General features: G+C 41.7%; 1 protein-coding gene across 2 annotated transcripts in view; it reads left to right on the top strand.

Moving 5' to 3' along the window:
* KCNT2 (potassium sodium-activated channel subfamily T member 2) overlaps window positions 1–16625 on the top strand; it is a 574767-nt gene that overhangs the window by 224912 nt on the left and 333230 nt on the right. The window lies entirely within an intron of this gene.

The raw sequence follows: 16625 nt of genomic DNA, 5'->3' as shown, positions 1-16625 counted from the left end.
CGATATGAAAGGTTCAAAAAAGTTGAAAAAAAAAAAGCGAAAACACACTGTTTTTCCATGGTTTTTCTCTGCATTTTTTCCTTCCCTTAGTAAATCTATAGGGAAAGCTTGTGTTTCAGCAGCTAAAATTTTTGAAAACCAAGCTTCTACAGCTGTTTTTTTTAGAGGTGTGTTTGGTGTTAGCCAGAATCTCATTCACTTAGCTGGTATGGTGCATTTCTGCAAAGTGGGGCCTTAGCCTATAGGAGGAATATATAAAGACTAGAGATGAGCGAACAGCGTTCGATCGAGTACATGTTCGATCGGATATCAGGCTGTTCGATATGTTCGATTCGAGTCGAACACCAGGTGGCAAACTCACTAAAAATTTGATTCCCCTCCCAACTTCCCTGGCGCTTTTTTTGCACCAATAACTGCGCAGGGGAGGTGGGACAGGAACTACGACAACGAAGGCATCGAAAAAAAATCGTAAAAAGTAATTGGCTGCCGAAATCAGGTGACCTCCAATTTATATGAACAGTGGATTTAATATTCAGTTCATATGAGACTGTGAACTATGTGACTGTGAGACAGGGATAGATGTACAAGCAGGGTTAGCTAGGGATTACCTTTATTTAGGGGGGAATGTCACTCACACAGCTCTTTGAGGCTCTATCTGGTCGGGATCCCTGTCAGCTTGCGATATGCGGGAGCTGACTTTTTCTCATAGGAATGTATTGACCAGCGATGATTGGCCGAGTGCCAGAGTACAGCATTTGGCCAATCAACGGTGGTTCTGCTGGAGGCTCGTCTGAGAGGAGGCGGAGTCTAAGATCAGACCAGAATGGAGACTGCTGTAGACCGATCTTAGACTCTGCCTCCTCACGGAGGAGAGGTCTGTAAAGCAAGCTGGGTCATACACATCCACAGAATCCAAGGACAGGATAAGGAGACAGGAGGCAGGTAACAGGAAGCAGGAGAATACAGGCAGGGAACAGAAGACAGGAGGCTCATCACTGGGGAAGCTGATACCACAGGTACTCGAATAACCAGCGGTGGGCCAAAACCAAAATAAGGCCTAAATAGCCTCAGGCCCGCCGCTGACCTCCCTGACCCCGGAAGTGCCAGGTCCAGCACTAGAGGGAAACCGGAACCTCCGCACACTCAAGCGGAGGACTCTGACCTACTACAGCACTGGAACAAGCAGATAGTCCGGCGCTGGACAGGGATCGGGTTGGGTGTCTCCGCACAGCACAGCGGAGGCCCTGACCTGTCCTAACACTTTGGCTCTCAAAAAAAAAAAAAAAATGCAATATAAAAAAGCATCTTTCCTTTTTGGCCTTACTCTAGGCTGGGTTTAGACATCAGTGTTTTGCTGAAGAGCAACAGGCAGTTTTTAATTGCAGTAATGCAGGTACTAATTGGCAGGTACTGCTGAGCTGGAATCCATGGCAAGATCGAGCAGGACAATGCTTTTTTCATTGTTGATTAGGGGCAGAATCTGCAACCAATTTGGAGTTTGGAATCTGCTCCTGAATCCATGGCACATTCCTCCATGTAAATGTAACCCTAACAGATCTGACACCACATTAGAAGTTAAGAGAACCAAGTGTTGCAATGAAATACAATACAAACATATAGACTTCAAAATAAATCCCACACTTTTTAAAAAAGAAACATATTTATTAAATTTATGATAGAATACAAAAATAGACATATAATAATATACACACTTATACTGGGCTAAAAAGACCAAAGGTGAAAATCGTTAAAATACCAGCTTTACCTGCAAAAAAAGTGGCGTGATAATATGGCCTCCAAAACACTGGAGTAAAGAATGTATACAAGTATACTGGCAATCAAAAATAATGTGTGTTGCACCTGCTCTCTTCCCACTCTGTACAATGTCTCCTGATGAACCCTGTGATAAACCACTTGTTTTCAGGGGTTACCTCCAGAATTATTATAGGCTACCTACTGTAAAGGCAGGTCATCTATTAGTGGGGGATATTATTACGAAACAACCCGTTATAGTGATTTTGCGTTGATAAATATAGGGATATGTTTGTGACGTGATCTAGGATACGTGTTATATATGTCACCTTTCCTTAAATGAACGCTATATGATGCATTGGAGTAAGTATGTGAACAATATTGGAGTATTGTACTCCACTATTGTGCCGTTCTGAAGTGTATTGAGGTACCAACTAAGTACCTGGTTTGAGTCCTATCAGTGTAGGGTAAAGGACATATTGTGAGGTGTGCAGGGATACTGAGATAGCTTATGCTTATCCTCCACCTACAACACGCAATACAATAGCTCACGATACTCAATACCTTATATCTTGTATTATTTTATTTTCTATTTAGTGTGGTGTACAGGGAGTGGTTACCTGAGCCCCTTTTTTTATATTTCTTTATGAATAAAAGCTATGTTTTATCATCTTCTTTTCTACATATTTCTGTATTGTATATTGTCATTTTGACACTGTACCTCGATAATTGAGCCTATATGTATATAGTAATCAAAGACCTGTCATTTGTCTCTATTGATCGAAATCTCAATTGATCGAAATTGGCATTGTGATATGTTTATTCTTGAAATTAAGTTTATTTTATTGATACCAAAAATATTTTACTACATGGTGAATTCTGTAGCAGGAAAAATAATCAAGATGGCCGAATCTGCCACTTTGCCTCCCCATAAAATATCAGACATTAAAATATCAGGCATCTAAATATCAGACATTCCAAAAATGGTTTAAATAAAAGTGCATCTGACCCCACAAAAATTGTTTTGCAGCCCATACACAGAAATATAAAAATTTTATGGAATTTAGAATGTGGCGACTCCAAGAAAAAATTTTTTCCGCATATTTGAATTTTTTCATGGTGTTAAAACATAACAAAAATGATATAGGTTTATTGTCACCTTAATCATAATGACCCAGAGAATATAGGTATATAAGTCATATTAGCTGCACAGTAAGGAGGAATTCACACTACTGTTTCTAAAGTTTGTTGCCGTCTTCCGTGAAAGCTGTCACAGAGAACAGTCACAGACTGACTCAGTGTCCGTTCCCATTGACACTCTATGTAAACAACATGATGAAGCTAGCTGCATGTTTGTTTACATTAGTGTCAATGGGAGTGGACACAGAGTCAGCCAGTGACCATTCCCGATCAGTCCGTTGCTGTTATCCTATGACAGAAGACAGCAGTGTACTTTAGTAATGGTAATGTGAGCTCCCCCTATATGCCATAAAAGCAAAGCTCATAAGAAAGCGATGCAAATGCATTTTTTTTTCTCTAATTCTACCAACATTCAGAATTTTTTTGCAGTTCACAAAAAAGTCCTATGGAAGCAGTACACTGGCTTGGTGGTTAGCACTGTTTCCTTGAAGCACTGAAGTCCTAGGTTCAAATACAGCAGAGGACCATATCTGCAAGGAGTATATTCTCCTTTTGGCTTCCTCCAACACTCTAAAAACATACTAATAGTGAATGGGCTATACGGGACAGTGTTGACAATATCTGTAGAATATGATGGTGCTCTTTTAACCCCTTCCCGCCGATGGCACTTTTTGACTTCCTGGCCAAGCTCGATTTTTCAAAACTGACATGTGTCACTTTATGTGGCAATAACTTTGGAATTCGATAACTATTCGATAATAATGTTTTGTGTTTAATTATGAAAAAATTGGAAATTTGGTGGAAATTTTGAAAAATATGCATTTTATAAAGTTTGAAATGATGTGCAATGCATACAGATAGTCAGACCGCCAAAATTATATCATAAATCTCATGTCCCAGATCTCTGCTTTATGTCGGCATCAAAATTTAATCACCCTTTTACTTTTTACGGACATTATAAGGTTTACAAGTGAAATAACAATATTCAGAATTTTCAAGAAATTTCTAAAACCCATTTTTAAGGGACTAATCCAGTTATGAAGGGGTTTTGAAAGACCCTTGTATTAAAACACCCATAAATCACCCCATTTTCAAAACTGCACCCCTTAAATAAGCCAAAACAACATATACCAAGTATTTCAACCCTAAAAGTGCTTAACAGGAATTAATACAAAATGGAGGTGAAATTTTCAAATTTGATTTTATTTTACTATAACATTTTCGTTTAGCCCTAGAATTTGCACATTCACAAGGGGTTAAAGGAGAAAATGCATCTTGCAATTTGTTATGCAAGTTCTCCCGACTACCTTAATACCCCACTTGTGGGTGTAAACTAATACATGGATGCACAGCGAGACGCAGAAGGATAAAAGGAAATTCCTGATGAAGATGGAGGCGGCGCTGGAGAGAGTTCTCTGGCAGCATTGGGGGCGCCCCCAGTGCTGTTTGAGCACTGGGGCCAGCCCCCAGTGCTTCGAGAGAACTAATTTACGTACCGACAAGAACCGGGATTCCTACGGAATGGCGGCGCGGAGAAGACAACGAAAGGTAGGAGACGAATAGCCTTTCTTAAGGCTATTCCAATGTGTTACTAAGAAAAAAATGTGTTTGTATGATAGGATCGCTTTAATCTACCAACAATACAAGAACCAGCGGCAGCAGATACAGTCAAAGTGATTTTCCATCTCAGACATTACCCTGTCCTTTGCCACCTTGGCTTTTACCAGACATTATATTTTCGGTACTTTTACGCAACAAGACACTGAAATGCAGAGGCACTGTATAAAACTTAACTTGGTTTTGCCATTTGACAAGGGAAGAAAAACACATCAGATTTTCCAGTAGTACTATTAAGAAGCAAGGAGTGAATTGCTGCATTAACTTACAAAAAATATGCTAAGTTGTGCCAGATACATACAAAAAGAATCCCATGTGACATGACTAAATGAGTTCACAATAATTCATAGATGGTACAGAGTGAGAAAGGAGAATTGTCATTGATCAGGAACACTGACAATCAGACTGCAATGGATGCTGGAGTAACAGTATGACAGGCAGCTAGTCACTAACTCCAGTGTCCTGTCCTATGTCTAATGTTATGTAATTTATTACCTAATCTATATACTGTACTATAGGTTTGCCTTTCTCTCTATGTCAGAGATGCCACTGTCTTTCTAATTCCTATAGAGTAGATACTTTGTCTTCCGACTTGGATTTTTTTAATGCGTTGAAATTACTCATCAGTCACCTTAAACTTATGTACCCAATTATGATTGGCTGAAGGCATTATGGAAAGCCTGAGGTCATGTCATCCGTATTCTCTGCTTTTTTTATGATTTCATATCATGGCTGCCAATTTAACCAATTTGTTAGAATCGAACTAGAAAATTTCTGATTCATTTTTGAACACTTTGATTTGAATATTGTTCTATAGGAATCAATTTGCTCATCTATTATACATTTAGATTTTTTTGTAGGAAAATTTTTGTTACACCTTTATAAAAATCTCTTTTTTTAGATTTTATACAATGTAATTGAACTCAAGAGCAAGAGAAATCAAGCTTCAGTAGGATAGTAAAGAAAGAAGCAGATGAGGACAGGGGAGCTACCGTACAGTTGTGATTGGGGACAGAGCACATAAAGGAAGGATGAAGAGAATAGAACCGCTGATTACAAGACTTCATTCCTGCATTCACATTGCGACCTGATCTGTACTGTTCATTTATACTAATTCAAGCAATATTGTGAATATCACACAACTGCATATAGAAAACAGAATTCATACTAATAGCATCTAGAGATCAACTTCGGTATCTACATTTCAATAATGTATGTCGCTCAGGAGCTGAGCCCTCACAGTACCTGGTAGTTACTGGCTTTATTATATAGCAAGCACCCATTGCTAACCACCATGATTGGGTCCTGTGCTGATCATAGCTTTTAGCCCCTACTGACTGAGAATGAGGCACCTTAATTAGACATGGGCACTGCCGTATTGGACCTGATCATTGGCTCCAGGTCTGTCATTACTGTGTAATAGAAACAAATGAATTTCACAATGTGTTGCATTATTTCACAATAAAGTTGTATTTCATGGACGAGTTTGAGTCCCCTAGGAGTTCTAAAAATAAAAGATAAAAAATAACATAATGGGGGGGGGGTAGGTAGTTTCCCCTCCCCCAAAAGTAGAATAAATAGCAATCAAAACATCATACAATGTTATTAATTAAAAACTACAACTTGTCCTGCTTAAAAAAAAGCCCAGTGCATGGAAATATGAAAGTTACAGGTATTATAATATTGTGTGTAATAAAATTGTGCATTTTTTTTCCCCGATTCCACTACATTCTGAATTTTTTCCATCTTCCCCAGTAATAATAATAATAATAATAATAATAATAATAATTATAATAATAATAATAATAAAAGGTACCACTAAAAAGTACTATTCATCCCACAAAAAATAAAGTCATATGACTCTGAATGGAAAAATAAAAAAGTTTTTTGAAAATGAGGAAAACAGCAAAATGTAAAATTGGAAATTCAATTGTGACTTAAAGGGGTATTCCCATCTACATAATTATTTTTTTTTTAATTTGTAGATGATTAAAAGTTAAAAATTTTTGCAAATGTAAGTAATTAAAAATTCTGCAGAGTTTTAAAGATTTTCTCTAACTTTCTTAGTGGTGACAGTCTGTAATCTTGATCGGTTGCCATGAATATGACCACCAATGCATAAACTTTATAAGGTCAGAAAATCAGCCATGATTTCCTTATTGTGGCCGGGATATCTTCTGATACATGTATTGTCCCTGCTTGATAACCCAGGTACAATAAGAAAATCATAGCTGGGTTCCTGATAAGTCCCAGACCATAGAAAGTTTCTGCATTAGTGGTCTTATCCATGGCAACCAATCAAGATAAAAGACTGTCACTACTAAGAAAGTTAGAGAAAATCTTTAAAACTTTGCAGAATTTTTAATTACTTATATTTGCAAAAATGTTTAACGTTTAATTATCTACAAATATAGATATGATTATGTACATGGGAATACCCCTTTAAGGGGTAAATCACTTAAAACATTTTTTTTTTTTATTAAATGTCTTTACAGTACAGAATATTAAGGAGTTTCTCCGAAGGAGATAAAAAATGCAAGACCTTGATAAATTCAAGCAGGAGTCACAATACAGTAAATTTCTTCCAATAGAACCTACCAGTAGTTAAATACTTATATATAGTAAGTACATCGCTGTATCTATGGTGCAGGTATAATGTACTGGAAAAATGTAGTAATTGGAATTTTGCGAAATATAGTTTTCCATTTGTCATTCTTTTTTCTTTTTCTCTGAAGCCTTAGTTCCAAAATAAATTAATCTTTATCTATTTTATTCATGAGCTACCAAAAAGCTCATCCATACTTCATATTCTGGCAGCTTTGATTATAATGAACAGAGTTTGATCAGAGCAACTCTCTGCAGTGATTTCACAGCCGCTAGCGAAAGGACCTCAATGTGCAAAATCAATTTGCTGACAGGCGTAAAGTGTTTACTGATCAATCGGAATCTTTAAGCCAGAATTGACTATGATCTTCATAAAATATGCAGTGTTACAGATGTAGAAAAATGCTCTATGAATGACATTGTAATGGAAATGGCAGCTTGTAATGACCACTTACATAGCACAAGGCATACGAAACATAGTTATCTTCACTTTTATTAAACCATTTAATGACCAAGCTGGTTCAGGTCTTAATGACGCAGTGAATTTCTCATATTAGCCTCCCACATTTTAATATAGATGGGCGAACCTCACAAGATTCGTTTAGCTAAATACTGTATTAATGAGTTCTTTTTGGGACGAACTTGTTCTGCCTTAACTGAACTTCTATTACTATACTCTAGGGTTGATTTTAATCCCAGAATATGATTTTTTTAAAAAAAGCAAAGGTGGAGGTAAAAAACAGATTTCCTCACCTCTCCTGGACTTGCCGCATCTGATGGTCCCCCATTGTCCCCTTCAAAGGCTTTTCTGGCCTCCTGAATGACATAAGCAGCTGCTGGCAACCACTGAGACCTGTGCTTAGGCCTCTTTGGTAACACGGGGTGCGCTGACCTCCTTATACTTAGGTGCAAGCACAAGAGTCTGCACAACGCAAACAGATATAAAATTGGTCCTACTTCCTGGAACAGCAGGACAGCACCAAAAATGGGGACTGCTATGATGATTCTAAGGTGGCTGAGAGGGGGCCCCCTTTGAATTAGGGCCCAGTGTAGGTGTACCGTTTGGCCTATGGTTTAAGCTGCTAAGATTCACTTGACAAATGAGGTTCAGTGTGGATAGTGTAAAGTTGTGTGTCTGGGTATTAATATTCTGCATGCAACATATACTGTATCTTATGGGGAGAAAAGATGGAAGAGTTGCTTCTTGAGAAGCACCTGAGTGTTCTTGTAGGTCATAAACCTAATAACAGCATGCAATGTCAATAAGCTGCCAGTATTATATTGTTGTGCATATTAGTATAATATTATAGTGTTGTGTTTGTGTAGACAGCTACAGTCATATAGCTTTCCATAACCCTCAAACACCTAGGTAGCCCCATATCCAGGAGTACCCTTTTATTTCTGACATGTAGACTACATGCAGGGGTGGATTGGGACCTGATAGTGGCACTGGAAAAAAATGTAAAATTGGCTCCCTTTTATGAGCAGGCTCTGTGGAACTAGGCAGAGTCAATACAAGAAGACAGGGCCAACACAAGTAGCTTCTCCATGTAAAGTAGTCCTGTGAACAGTAATTTGCATAGGACTGCTTTATAATGAGGGATGTGTAGCAGTCCTATGTAAGTTACCATGTCAGACTGAACTTACACAGGACTGCTGCCTTTCACTCCATGTAAAGCGTAAAGGTAACAGTCCTATATAATTAAAGATAAAGGCAGTGGGGTTGGGGTGACAGTGAAACTTTTGGGCCATGAGTCAGTCTACTGACTCCTCAATTTAGAGGCCCTCAGGATTTGGGCAAACTCTGGAGAGGCTTGTGTACCATGAAAAAAGAAAATAAAAAATATACTCCCAGGTGCTCTGATTTCTGGATAACCTCTTTGAGAATAATATCCCATACTGCACACGGTATAATATCTCACAGTGGCCCCTTCACACAGCACAATGTGCCATAGTGGCCCCACTATGAAGTAATGGCCCGGTCAAAAAGTATAATGTCCCTTAATGGCCCCCACACAAAATATTGTCTCAAAGTGGCCCCTCCACACACTGTAATGCCCTACAGTGGCCACTCAACACAGTATAATGTTTCATAGTGGCCCCTCCACACTATATAAAGCCCTATAGTAGCACCTCCACACAGTATAATGTTATATAGTGTCCACTCAACACACTATAATGCCCTATAGTGGCCTCTCCACACACTATAATGTCTCACAGTAACCCCTCCACACAGTAAAATGTCTCATAGTGGCCCTTCCATACAGAATAATATCCCATGGTGGCCCCTCCTCACAGTAGCCCCTGCACACAGTATAATTTCCCACAGGGTCCCCTCCACATAGTTCAAAAGTGGCCTCTCCACAAAGTATAAAGTCCCATAGAAGCCTTCCACACACTATAATGTCTTATTGTGGTCTATCCACACACTGTAATGTCTCATAGTGGCCCCTCCACACACTACAACATCCTATTGTGGCCCCTCCACACACTACAACATCCTATTGTGGCCTCTCCACACAATACAATGTCCCTCAGTGGCCCCTCCGCACAGTATAAGATAAGATAATCCTTTAATAGTCCCACAATGGGGAAATTTCAGTGATACAGTTTCATGGATGGTACAGTAGAATATAACAAGAGATTAAACGCATACAAGCTCATGGCAGATAGAGAAATACTAGGACTCATAGCAACTAAAAAGAAAGAAACACAGACACACTGCAGGATCATTTAGTTCTCTGTGTGAAGTGATGTTGATAATACAGCCCGACCGTGGCACAGCATGTAGATTTAACAGGCAGAGGTGGGGGACATATGCAGCTATCACAATAACATGTGGTAGTTCCTTTGGTAGGTAGTGAGATCTCATGCTCACAGCTGATAGTTCGGTATCTTGCATCAGCACTATTGTTCCTTAACCACAAAAAAATGCCCCAAATGTCCTTCATCACAAGCCTTTCTCCTTTCTTCTTACCACTGTGTTCTACTGCCCAAAGAAGTCTGAAGCCATGCAGGTAGACAGGGTGCTGCTCTCTTGCCAAGCTTCCATAACTCATGGGGTAGGTGGGTGATGGTAGGTTCCCAGGCTGTAACAGAGTCCCACGTGTCCACAGTAAGTAATAGAAAGAAATACCAGTCAGCTGTAGGCATTGTAACATCGTATTGTGGCCCCTCCAGACACTATAATGTCTCATACTGGCCGTTCCTTACAGTATAATGTCCCACACACTATAATTTCCTATTGTGGTACATACATTTTTCTTTACGAATGTTCAAAAATAGTGTGTTCAGAAGAATTGCTAATTTTTCACCACCCACACACCACTATTATGAAGAGACCCCAGAGTATAACGATCAGAGTTCCAAGAGAGGTGTTTAAAAATGATAAAAACTGTTACTCACCTGTGGCTGGGCTCTGGCATGGGTCCACAGGCCTCTTATGGTCTTAAAGATGCTATAAGACCGCTGAGGCCTGTGATTGGGTCTCAGCAGTCCCGTCAGCGTCATGACACAAAATGACTCTGGCGTAACAGGCTTCAGCAGTCTCTTACGTCATTCATGATGTCTCTAAGACAAGAAGGGGCCCAAAATGACCCACCGTAAGCCTCTGCTTATTATACACTAGGGTCCGACAAAACCCAGAGTAAAATAGCAGTTTCTATCCGTCCAACAAATACTTTCAATGACCTCTGCTCTCAAGGTATAGAGAAGAGGCCGCGGGGTTGCATGCTTCAGCAATAGTCAGGCTAAGGGACCTGAGACAGGAGCCTTCCAGTCAGCCCATCGGGAATTTTCCCAGTGACGTACATTGCCAACCAGCCCCTGAGTGCATGGATAGGTGGCTGATTTTTACACCTATATCAATGAGACTGGATAAGACACCTGAACTCAGTGATTAAGAGGTGTATCCTGATACTTTTGTCCATAAGGTGTAGACCTTTTCAACCAAAAAGTCATTTGAAAAATGATGAATCTGACAGATGACAAATCTGACCGTAATATACAATAGTGTAATAATTTACCATATAGTGTTAAGTTTCGTAATAGGACAATTTATTAATATAATATAATATATAAGTAGTAAAACTAGAAATAAGCAAATGTTTCATGATTTGGTTAGTTTTAGACAGTTTGATCCAAAAGGTCAATTCTTTCCCAAATCAGAAGTGTAAATTGCATTAAAATGTGATATGTGATACTCTGAGGGTTCCTCGGCTTCTGTCTAACACCTTTCTAGATTTCTAACGCAAGCACAGCTGTAGTGATGTCAAAGTGACATTAACAGATATGGCTATGGGTAAACACATGGTTGGTAACAAATAACATGTCTAAAAACAGAAGGCAGTGCCCAATTTTTTTGTGTGTGTTTTAAAATTCCAAAACAGTCCTAAAATGATCACCAAGGGGCAGATGCCTGAGGGTATATATATATAACCAGTACTAAAGAAACAAAGGCTTTTTCATGCGTTCCAAAAATTATCACTTTTTTGGGCAATAGTAGCAAGTCCATTTGATTTTATTTTTACAAAGATGTCCAGAAATTATTCCTTGGACTCAGAGAACTAGTGCATTTCGCACGTAACAAATCTGGTCTTTGCAAAGTGGTGGTAAGGCAGAGGACAGACTAGTCAAGAGATGATATCCTAATGTGTAGTCATGGAAGCAGTGGCAGCAGCAGAAGGTGGATAGAATGAAAAGACAACAAGGTAATAGATGATGTCTGGCTGTGCAGGGGAGGCAGGAGTGGGAGCAGCAGCAGTACAGAACATTATGCACAGACACAGCAGCAGTGGGACCCTCGGGCTGGTTATAATGTAAATGTCTTTTTTTCCACATTTTCATTAGACAACGTTGTTTCCTTCAGTGTGACAACACCACCTGCCATGCCAAGTACCCTCTCTGACATTACAATGTCGAATCTGGACAAGATAGGAGACCCACAGAACGAAAGCTTCCATCTTATTTTTAACATTGCATCAAATTGAAAAGTGTGAACCTATTCTTATTCATTCAGCATACCTCCCAACCATCCCAGATTTAGTCTCTCGTCTGTGGCAGCTTCTGCTTTACCACTGTGCTTCTTTGCGCTCTGGCCCTGGGAGCTGTAGGTGCAAACTGATGACGTTACTCACAACACTCACATGACACCTGCAGCTCCCTGAACCGTTCGGGGAGGGAGGCCTCAGACAGAGCAGCAGGGCGATAGAAAGTTAGAGTCTGAGTTATAAACAAAAGGCAGGACTACTCCAGATAGAGGAAGTGGCTTAACGAGCTTAATCTATTCTTCAATAGATTTGACTCCAAACCAACTCTCCCTTCACCAGCATGTCAGTCAACTCTCCTCCCCTCACACACCAAGACCCAACCCCTACCAACTGGTAGTAAATTGCAATCTGGCTATCTGATCCTCAAGGAGTCTCAAGTGTGTAGGGAAATCAAGAGGATTAAAGCAGACAAGACCAGAGGACCCGATGGGATAAGTGCAAGAGTTCTTAAAATGTGCAGAGACCAGCTGTATGGTATTATTACGCACATGTACAATATGAGTCTAAAGCTGGGAGTGGTACCTCAACTGTGAAAAACATTTTGTGTGGTACCAGCACCAAAGAAACCCAACCCGATGGGCTACAATGACTACCGACCTGTAGCACTGACATCTCACCTGATGAAGGTCCTAGAGAGACTGGTCCTGACACACCTACGCCCTCTAGTGTGCTCCGCTCTGGACCCCTCCAGTCTGCCTATCGGCCGGCCATTGGGGTAAAAGACACCATCATCCACCTTCTTCACAGAGCTCTCTCTCACTTGGAGAATCCTGGGAACACTGTGAGAATAATGTTCTTTGATTTCTCCAGTGAGTTCAACACCATTCAGCCAGGGCTATTGAGGGAGAAGCTGAACCTTGGTGGAGTGGACCATCACTTGTCCAACTGGATCCTAGACTACCTCACAAACTGACCTCAATATGTGAGAGCCCAGGACTGTGTGTCTGACACTGTGATCTGTAGTATGGGGGCACCACAAGGTACAGTTCTTGCCCCATTTCTCTTCGCACTGTTCACTGCTGACTTTAGGCACAAGTACTCCGATGACTCTGCTATAGTAGGCCTTATCACTGATGGTGACAATAAGGAATACAGAGACCTAAACCGGGATTTTGTTGAATAGTGCCAGCTGAACCACCACAGGATTAATGCTGGGAAGACCAAGGAGATAGTGGTGGACTTTAGTAAAGGAAGAAGTGCTCTGACCCCAGTGGAGATATGCATTGAGATAGTCAAGAACTATAAGTACCTGTGTGTGCTCCTCAATAATAAATTAGACTGGGCTGACCACCTGGAGGCGCTGCACAGAAAGGGCCACAACAGACTCTACCTGCTCAGGAGGCTGAGGGCCTTCAGAGTCCAGGGGTCAATTCTTAGGGCCTTTTTCAACTCTGTGGTTGCTTCAGCCATCTTTTTCGATGTGACCTGCTGGGGGAGCAGTATATAAACCAGGGACAGAAATAGACTTGATAGGCTGATCAGAAGGGCCAGCTCTGTCCTGAGTACCCAGTACAGGTGGTGGGTGACAGAAGGAAACTGTCCATGGTGAGCTCCATACGGGAGAACAAATCCCACCCCATGTATGAGACCTTGATGGCACTTGGCAGCACTGTAAGTGACCGTCTGCTTCACCCCAAGAGTGAGAAGGAGCGCTATCACAAGTCCTTCCTTCCAACCGCGATCAGGCTGTATAATCTACATCAGACCAAGTGAAGATCATTCCGTACAGAGAACGATATGATTATGATTATGAAGTCTTCCTTCTTTGTTTCTTCTCTTCCTAAGCTGCTACGGATTCCTAGTGTATCTACTCGTCTCAGCATATGTGTATCTACTTCTGTAATATATTACTGTGTATTATCCTGTATCTGTATTACTATGCTGCTGTAACATGCTGAAATTTCCCCACTGTGGGACTATTAAAGGATTATCTTATCTTATACGCACTTGTCTCTTATGTATTTCAGTTTGTGACAAAGCGGTTCCGAATCTCTTAATTGCAACTATAGATATACACACTCAGGGCCCGTTCCCACGGAGTAACGCTGCAATCATTCTGACATGTAAACACGTGTCAGAGTAAATGCTTCAAAACTGAATTCCATTGACATGTTTACGTGTCAGAATGAGCGCAGCGTTACTCCGTGGGAACGGACCCTCATTGACAGCTGTGTAACAAGGCTGAGGTACTACAAATCCCAGTGCTGGAGAAATGGACAGGGCACTGATTTATAAACTTTAGCAAATTAACATAATTAAAAATTTCACTACTTATATATCACTCACTAACAACTGTTCAGGTCAGTTACAGAAGTACTACATATCACTTGTAGAAGACATCAGCCACAAATAGGTCAGAGGTTAGCGTGGGGAAATTTTAAAGCACAGATGGTTTCAGATGACTGACAACACGTTTACCAAGGGGAGAGATTGACTATAAGGCCAGGCCCCACGTGGCATTTTACAGTTCCTGCACAGTGGATGGGATTTGCTAGAACACATTGTGGGAAAATACTCACAGCGGATAAACTGAGTATCAATTATACCTACGGAAATACCGTTGGTTTCCTTATAAGTATAATAGAAGTAGAACGTCTACAGAGGAAATCACTGCACACTTTTGGTGAAAAGTGCTGCAGGAAAACTGCGATGCTTGCTTTGGTCCGCTACATAGGGCCTTAGCCTGAAGCTGTTTTGTTAATAAAACTGATATTTTTAGCTCTCACCTGAGCACTGGGGCCCCTTAAGACCAGTGGGCTCCAGAATCTGCTCAGTTTTTCTGGCTGCTGTGTATTCACTTACAGTCATGTCCTACTTTTACCTTTTCTCATAGCTGGAAATGTCCAGCTATCACAACTTTTCTAAAAGCAACATCACCTTGTAATAAGTTAAAGTGGATATCCAGGACTATGATACTGAGCTCCACCTCCTCTTCTCAAGTAGTGAAACCACGTCAGTTGGTTACATGGCAATGCCACAGCTCAGTCCCATTCACAGGGTAAGAGGATAACAATGTATCAGCGTACCTTATTTGTACTGTTGCTGCTGCAACCTCTTCTACCAGTCACACAGAACCATAGGGGAACAAGAAAATGACAATGGCTGAGCTGCTGAAACACATGCACTAGTACTTCTCAAATAGTGTTAGAAAACTGCTCTTTTGTATCATTAGCAGTTTATCTTTAATTCTATTGATAGGGATTACTATTTTTTTGTGATCTAATCTCTTTAATGTAGGCCTTAACTTCAGGCAAAAAGCAATAACACAAAACCTGCTCGGCTGAACTGGTAACTAAACACCGGTACTCTGAAGGTAAGTACACGCAGGTTCCGATCCAAAAACCGGGTAGCTGCGACTGAAAGCTGGTGCACTGCACCAGCATCCATCCGCACACTCTGCTCCGGATTAGGCCCAGTGAATCGCGAGGTGACTTGGTCTGAAGGCTATGCAAAGATATGCTTAGTTAAAAATCGCTATAGCAGGGGCGGATCCAGGGCCGGGCGAGCCCGGCCCTAACAAAATGGTCCCGGTCAGCCTCGGCATAGTCGGGCAAATGCCGGGGCTCACAGAGCCTCTGGGGGCCCCCAGGCACTTGCCTGTCACGATTTCAGCTCATCGGCGTCCGTCCGCCAATGAGCTGAATACATACGCGATGCAGGAGCTGTGAGCTCAGCTCCTGCTTTAAAGCTCCGGCCCGGCTTGCGTGTGTAGGCGTGATGACGTCATCACATCATGCTTACACACGCAAGCCGGGCCGCAGCTAAGCAGGAGCTGAGATCACAGATCCTGCATCGTGTATGTGACTGGAGTGAGAGAGAGGAGCGTCGGGGGAACGATGGAAGGTGAGTGATGGAAGGTGAGTGTAAGTGTTTGTTTTGTATTAAATATTAAGGTGGAACATAATGAAGGGGGCCCATGAAACTGGGGGGCAAATGAAGGGGAGGGGGGGACGGCATGACACTGGGGAAGATGAAGGGGGTGGGGAGAGAACGGCATGGAACTGGGGACAAAGATGGAGGGGGCCCAAAGAAACTGGGGGGCAAATGAAGGGGAGGGGGCGAACAGCATGAAACTGGGGCAGATGGAGGGGGGGAGAACAGCATGAGACTGGGGCAGATGGAGGGGGGAGAACGGCATGACACTGGGGCAGATGGAGGGGGGGAGAACGGCATGACACTGGGGCAGATGGAGGGGGGGAGAACAGCATGACACTGGGGCAGATGGAGGGGGGGAGAACAGCATGACACTGGGGCAGATGAAGGGGGGAGAACGGCATGACACTGGGGCAGATGGAGGGGGAGAACAGCATGACACTGGGGCAGATGAAGGGGGGGAGAACGGCATGACACTGGGGCAGATGAAGGGGGAGAGAATAGCATGACACTGTGGCAAATGAAGGGGGGGAGAACGGCATGACACTGAGGCAGATGAAGGGGGGAAAATAGCATGACACTGGGGTGGAT

Source organism: Leptodactylus fuscus, chromosome 9 (genome assembly GCF_031893055.1).
Source record: "Leptodactylus fuscus isolate aLepFus1 chromosome 9, aLepFus1.hap2, whole genome shotgun sequence".
In the NCBI taxonomy this organism is placed as follows: domain Eukaryota; kingdom Metazoa; phylum Chordata; class Amphibia; order Anura; family Leptodactylidae; genus Leptodactylus; species Leptodactylus fuscus.
The sequence above is the reverse complement of the archived record's forward strand: the minus strand, read 5'-3'. Positions and strand labels throughout refer to the sequence as shown.